Raw genomic sequence first — 7,500 nt, 5'->3', positions numbered from 1 at the left:
CACTCGCAGTCGCAAAAAACGTTGGGCAAATATATTTCTCCGATGCTGAGCGATCAGCTAGGAAGCGCCCCATCCATGTCGGTACTCGTACGCGTCGCACTCGCAGTCGCAAAAAACGCTGGGCAAATATATTTCTCGGAAGAGTAATGACAGTCCGAGCCTCCTGCGTGGGAAGAGTCTTTCTAGGCCCTGACCCACGGGAAGCGTGTAGCTTCCCCCATCCCGGACATTTCACGTCGTCACACTACCGGTATTGACTAATAGACTGATTGCTGATAATCATTAGCCACACACTGGGGGAAACGGCCGACAGGGGCGGCAACATAGTGGAGCCGCAGTGTCACTAATGTACAGAGATAGAACAGTTTCGACTGGAACCAGAGTAACCGTATACACGGCACTGATTAGTAATAGATGCAGAGCCATCAGAATACAGATAATATATACAACCGTCCCTATACATGCTGAAAGACTCTGCACACAATGAGAACCACACGTCAGCCAGACACTATCACACACTACTCTCTGCCTCTAACAGGCACACACACAATATCTAACCACCAGCATGGAAGAACATCCGGTGCATCCTCTCCGCCACATTACACAATCCACACTATCATAACCAGACCGGGAGGTCCACCCAGAAAACAGAATATCCCACCCTTCCGACATCCGCCATTGCTCAGCTAAGCCACGAACACCCACACATGTCCTACACAGGGGTGCACCCAACATCACAATACTGCCTCCTGTCACAGTACACAAACAATGGCAGGAATGAAAGACACAGATCTGCCACAACCTTGGAATCGGAGCGCCGCCTGTCATGAGCCACAAGTGCATCCTGACGTGACAAATCGGATGATCCCGCAGGCATGCACTTACGATAATCACTATCAACGAACCTGCCGCCCCCTCCCCCCCCAAAATACACCTTTCCCTACAACGTGTACCTTAACCTAAGCTATATTGTACCTTAACCTAAGCGATATTGTACCTTAACCTAAGGTATATCGTACCTTAACCTAACCTACATTGCGCCTTCACCTAACCTACGTTGTACCTTAACCTAACCTACGTTGTACCTTAACCTAACCTACGTTGTACCTTAACCTAACCTACGTTGTACCTTAACCTAACCTACGTTGTACCTTAACCTAACCTACGTTGTACCTTAACCTAACCTACGTTGTACCTTAACCTAACCTACGTTGTACCTTAACCTAACCTACGTTGTGCCTTAACCTAACCTACGTTGTGCCTTAACCTAACCTACGTTGTGCCTTAACCTAACCTACGTTGTGCCTTAACCTAACCTACGTTGTGCCTTAACCTAACCTATGTTGTGCCTTAACCTAACCTATGTTGTGCCTTAACCTAACCTATGTTGTGCCTTAACCTAACCTATGTTGTGCCTTAACCTAACCTATGTTGTGCCTTAACCTAACCTATGTTGTGCCTTAACCTAACCTATGTTGTGCCTTAACCTAACCTATGTTGTGCCTTAACCTAACCTATGTTGTGCCTTAACCTAACCTATGTTGTGCCTTAACCTAACCTACGTTGTGCCTTAACCTAACCTACGTTGTGCCTTAACCTAACCTACGTTGTGCCTTAACCTAACCTACGTTGTGCCTTAACCTAACCTACGTTGTGCCTTAACCTAACCTACGTTGTGCCTTAACCTAACCTACGTTGTGCCTTAACCTAACCTACGTTGTGCCTTAACCTAACCTACGTTGTGCCTTAACCTAACCTACGTTGTGCCTTAACCTAACCTACGTTGTGCCTTAACCTAACCTACGTTGTGCCTTAACCTAACCTACGTTGTGCCTTAACCTAACCTACGTTGTGCCTTAACCTAACCTACGTTGTGCCTTAACCTAACCTACGTTGTGCCTTAACCTAACCTACGTTGTGCCTTAACCTAACCTACGTTGTGCCTTAACCTAACCTACGTTGTGCCTTAACCTAACCTACGTTGTGCCTTAACCTAACCTACGTTGTGCCTTAACCTAACCTACGTTGTGCCTTAACCTAACCTACGTTGTGCCTTAACCTAACCTACGTTGTGCCTTAACCTAACCTACGTTGTGCCTTAACCTAACCTACGTTGTGCCTTAACCTAACCTACGTTGTGCCTTAACCTAACCTACGTTGTGCCTTAACCTAACCTACGTTGTGCCTTAACCTAACCTACGTTGTGCCTTAACCTAACCTACGTTGTGCCTTAACCTAACCTACGTTGTGCCTTAACCTAACCTACGTTGTGCCTTAACCTAACCTACGTTGTGCCTTAACCTAACCTATGTTGTGCCTTAACCTAACCTATGTTGTGCCTTAACCTAACCTATGTTGTGCCTTAACCTAACCTATGTTGTGCCTTAACCTAACCTATGTTGTGCCTTAACCTAACCTATGTTGTGCCTTAACCTAACCTATGTTGTGCCTTAACCTAACCTACGTTGTGCCTTAACCTAACCTACGTTGTGCCTTAACCTAACCTACGTTGTGCCTTAACCTAACCTACGTTGTGCCTTAACCTAACCTACGTTGTGCCTTAACCTAACCTACGTTGTGCCTTAACCTAACCTACGTTGTGCCTTAACCTAACCTACGTTGTGCCTTAACCTAACCTACGTTGTGCCTTAACCTAACCTACGTTGTGCCTTAACCTAACCTACGTTGTGCCTTAACCTAACCTACGTTGTGCCTTAACCTAACCTACGTTGTGCCTTAACCTAACCTACGTTGTGCCTTAACCTAACCTACGTTGTGCCTTAACCTAACCTACGTTGTGCCTTAACCTAACCTACGTTGTGCCTTAACCTAACCTACGTTGTGCCTTAACCTAACCTACGTTGTGCCTTAACCTAACCTACGTTGTGCCTTAACCTAACCTACGTTGTGCCTTAACCTAACCTACGTTGTGCCTTAACCTAACCTACGTTGTGCCTTAACCTAACCTACGTTGTGCCTTAACCTAACCTACGTTGTGCCTTAACCTAACCTACGTTGTGCCTTAACCTAACCTACGTTGTGCCTTAACCTAACCTACGTTGTGCCTTAACCTAACCTACGTTGTGCCTTAACCTAACCTACGTTGTGCCTTAACCTAACCTACGTTGTGCCTTAACCTAACCTACGTTGTGCCTTAACCTAACCTACGTTGTGCCTTAACCTAACCTACGTTGTGCCTTAACCTAACCTACGTTGTGCCTTAACCTAACCTACGTTGTGCCTTAACCTAACCTACGTTGTGCCTTAACCTAACCTACGTTGTGCCTTAACCTAACCTACGTTGTGCCTTAACCTAACCTACGTTGTGCCTTAACCTAACCTACGTTGTGCCTTAACCTAACCTACGTTGTGCCTTAACCTAACCTACGTTGTGCCTTAACCTAACCTACGTTGTGCCTTAACCTAACCTACGTTGTGCCTTAACCTAACCTACGTTGTGCCTTAACCTAACCTACGTTGTGCCTTAACCTAACCTACGTTGTGCCTTAACCTAACCTACGTTGTGCCTTAACCTAACCTACGTTGTGCCTTAACCTAACCTATGTTGTGCCTTAACCTAACCTATGTTGTGCCTTAACCTAACCTATGTTGTGCCTTAACCTAACCTATGTTGTGCCTTAACCTAACCTATGTTGTGCCTTAACCTAACCTATGTTGTGCCTTAACCTAACCTATGTTGTGCCTTAACCTAACCTACGTTGTGCCTTAACCTAACCCATATTGTACCTTAACCTAACCCATATTGTACCTTAACCTAACCCATATTGTACCTTAACCTAACCCATATTGTACCTTAACCTAACCCATATTGTACCTTAACGTAACCTAATTTGTGCCTTAACGTAACCTAATTTGTGCCTTAACGTAACCTAATTTGTGCCTTAACGTAACCTAATTTGTGCCTTAACGTAACCTAATTTGTGCCTTAACGTAACCTAATTTGTGCCTTAACGTAACCTAATTTGTGCCTTAACGTAACCTAATTTGTGCCTTAACGTAACCTAATTTGTGCCTTAACGTAACCTAATTTGTGCCTTAACGTAACCTAATTTGTGCCTTAACGTAACCTAATTTGTGCCTTAACGTAACCTAATTTGTGCCTTAACGTAACCTAATTTGTGCCTTAACGTAACCTAATTTGTGCCTTAACGTAACCTAATTTGTGCCTTAACGTAACCTAATTTGTGCCTTAACGTAACCTAATTTGTGCCTTAACGTAACCTAATTTGTGCCTTAACGTAACCTAATTTGTGCCTTAACGTAACCTAATTTGTGCCTTAACGTAACCTAATTTGTGCCTTAACGTAACCTAATTTGTGCCTTAACGTAACCTAATTTGTGCCTTAACGTAACCTAATTTGTGCCTTAACGTAACCTAATTTGTGCCTTAACGTAACCTAATTTGTGCCTTAACGTAACCTAATTTGTGCCTTAACGTAACCCATGTTGTGCCTTAACGTAACCCATGTTGTGCCTTAACGTAACCCAATTTGTGCCTTAACCTAACCTATATTGTGCCTCAACCTAACCTATATTGCGCCTTAACCTGACGCACGTTGTCGCTGAACCTGCTCTGTAATTGTTATGCAACTCGTTAAATTAGTGTAGTGTTGCCTAACCGCAACCCTCGCAATATAGTTCGCTATTCGCACTGCCCGGTCCCCTGTGTATCGCGTCATGTTAAACACCTTGCAGGTGTTGCTGACTTTCCACATGCTCCTGCTATACACTGTAATGTGGATAGCAGCAGGACGTACATGCCCCCCCCCCTTCCCCCCTGCCTTCGCAAGCTGGTCGTTGAGAAGTTTGCATGTTCAATGCCCTTCGCATGCCGACGTACTCAGCCTACGTTGTGGTACGGCCTGTCACCTGTCCGCCGATGTACGCAAAACCCACAAACTGTACTGCACATTGGTCCGTATGTACTGAATGATACATCGTGGCACATGTGTGACCGTACGACGACTGCGCCTAGCAACGGCAGACCATACAGTCCAAATATTGTGCACGCAGCTACGTGTCGTCTCCCTATAAGAGCTGGATTGCAGTGTGGTACGCCATTCAGACGTGTGGGAGGAACGGACGCCCTGGATGGCGATCAGCATGAGCAGTCTGTTGATGTAGTGGAGCGTGTATTCGGACGTAGTCGTCTCTTCTCACACACCGTGATAGCATGTTGCACCGCGTTCCACATCTGCGACATCCTGCAGAGGCCGGCTGACAGTCGTTCGCGCAATGGACACCGCATACGTACGGGGGCTACCTTCCACGTGTTCTCGAGGCGTGCACATGTTGTTGCGTCTATGTGGGCAGACGTAGTGTGTTGTGACACCTGACACAGGCATGCAATACTCGTTGCAAATGGCGATGGACGTCTACGTTTGCTGGTGACGTTACGCAAATGAACAACAGGTAACCCGTTGTGGTGCGGTTGTTCTCGCTAGAGGTGAATCAGTGTTGGCGACGATCGGTCGAGCTATTAACCGGTTGTTTCAGGGATACCCACCATGCCCACGAACGTGAAAGGGGACCCACCATGCCCACGAACGCGAAAGGGGATCTGGGTGTGAGGCGATACGCGGCGGTGGCTGGGTGGGACCGTCCCCGGCCGGTGAGGGGGGGCCGCCCGGCGTGCTGGCAGCGCGGTGCGTGGGCGCACGCGCTACAGCCGGCTGGTGGGGGCGGCCAGTGGCAGGCGCGCCGGCCGACGGACGCGGCAGGCGGCGCAGCTGCGCGCCGGCGCCCCCTGCTCGCGGCGCCTTGCGGCCAAAGTAGGTCCTCGCGGGCCCGGTGCGAAGCGCGGTGGCCATCTGCAGTGTGCTGGTCCGATTGAGGACTGTGTGCGCTGAGGATGCGCCGCCGCCCGGCGCTCGGCGCCGCGACGCCGTCTGCTGCTCGGTCGCCCCAGCGGTTCTCGCAGGTGGTTTGTATCGCAGCTGTGCGGACGTGTTGGCGCGTGCGCTGTGCTGGGAGAGTTCGCTTCGGCACCCAAGTGGGGCTTTTGTCCTTCTGTGGCGCTGGCGTTGGAGCTGCCGGTCACCGTAGGTGGCGCGTGTTGTCTCCCGCCGGCAATGCCACGACAGCACGCTCCCGGGCCTCTGTCGGCAGCGGCAAGCTCAGTTGGGAGCACGGGTGGTCGCACCTAAAGCGTCTACTCGCCTAACTCCGGGCGATTGCGCCTCTCTCGAACCCGACCAAGTACTTAGGACGGCGCTGCGCGCCGCCGGGACCTGAGAGGGTTTCGAGGTGTGTTGTGCAGGGGAGCTCAGCCTCCTCCTGTTTGCAGAATAATTGAGCGGACGCTTGCGTGTTCGCGCGGGCCCCCGGGACACACTCCCGGGCGGCCGGCTGCTCAGCTCTAGTTGACGCAGCTCCCTGGTTGATCCTGCCAGTAGTCATATGCTTGTCTCAAAGATTAAGCCATGCATGTCTCAGTACAAGCCGCATTAAGGTGAAACCGCGAATGGCTCATTAAATCAGTTATGGTTCCTTAGATCGTACCCACGTTACTTGGATAACTGTGGTAATTCTAGAGCTAATACATGCAAACAGAGTCCCGACCAGAGATGGAAGGGACGCTTTTATTAGATCAAAACCAATCGGTCGGCTCGTCCGGTCCGTTTGCCTTGGTGACTCTGAATAACTTTGGGCTGATCGCACGGTCCTCGTACCGGCGACGCATCTTTCAAATGTCTGCCTTATCAACTGTCGATGGTAGGTTCTGCGCCTACCATGGTTGTAACGGGTAACGGGGAATCAGGGTTCGATTCCGGAGAGGGAGCCTGAGAAACGGCTACCACATCCAAGGAAGGCAGCAGGCGCGCAAATTACCCACTCCCGGCACGGGGAGGTAGTGACGAAAAATAACGATACGGGACTCATCCGAGGCCCCGTAATCGGAATGAGTACACTTTAAATCCTTTAACGAGTATCTATTGGAGGGCAAGTCTGGTGCCAGCAGCCGCGGTAATTCCAGCTCCAATAGCGTATATTAAAGTTGTTGCGGTTAAAAAGCTCGTAGTTGGATTTGTGTCCCACGCTGTTGGTTCACCGCCCGTCGGTGTTTAACTGGCATGTATCGTGGGACGTCCTGCCGGTGGGGCGAGCCGAAGGCGTGCGACCGCCTCGTGCGTGCTCGTGCGTCCCGAGGCGGACCCCGTTGAAATCCTACCAGGGTGCTCTTTATTGAGTGTCTCGGTGGGCCGGCACGTTTACTTTGAACAAATTAGAGTGCTTAAAGCAGGCAAGCCCGCCTGAATACTGTGTGCATGGAATAATGGAATAGGACCTCGGTTCTATTTTGTTGGTTTTCGGAACCCGAGGTAATGATTAATAGGGACAGGCGGGGGCATTCGTATTGCGACGTTAGAGGTGAAATTCTTGGATCGTCGCAAGACGAACAGAAGCGAAAGCATTTGCCAAGTATGTTTTCATTAATCAAGAACGAAAGTTAGAGGTTCGAAGGCGATCAGATACCGC

At 49.3% G+C, this 7,500-nt stretch overlaps 1 non-coding gene across 1 annotated transcript in view; it reads left to right on the top strand.

The window, feature by feature from the left end:
* The first annotated feature begins 6,393 nt into the window (after window positions 1-6,393).
* LOC126431655 (small subunit ribosomal RNA) overlaps window positions 6,394-7,500 on the top strand; it is a 1,909-nt gene continuing 802 nt past the window's right edge. Inside the window, exon 1 of the ribosomal RNA XR_007577687.1 lies at window positions 6,394-7,500. This exon is cut by the window's right edge and continues 802 nt beyond it. This is a non-coding gene — a ribosomal RNA (small subunit ribosomal RNA).

The sequence above is a fragment of the Schistocerca serialis genome, unplaced genomic scaffold, assembly GCF_023864345.2.
Source record: "Schistocerca serialis cubense isolate TAMUIC-IGC-003099 unplaced genomic scaffold, iqSchSeri2.2 HiC_scaffold_1105, whole genome shotgun sequence".
NCBI lineage: Eukaryota > Metazoa > Arthropoda > Insecta > Orthoptera > Acrididae > Schistocerca > Schistocerca serialis.
This window is presented reverse-complemented; position numbering and strand designations above follow the sequence as displayed.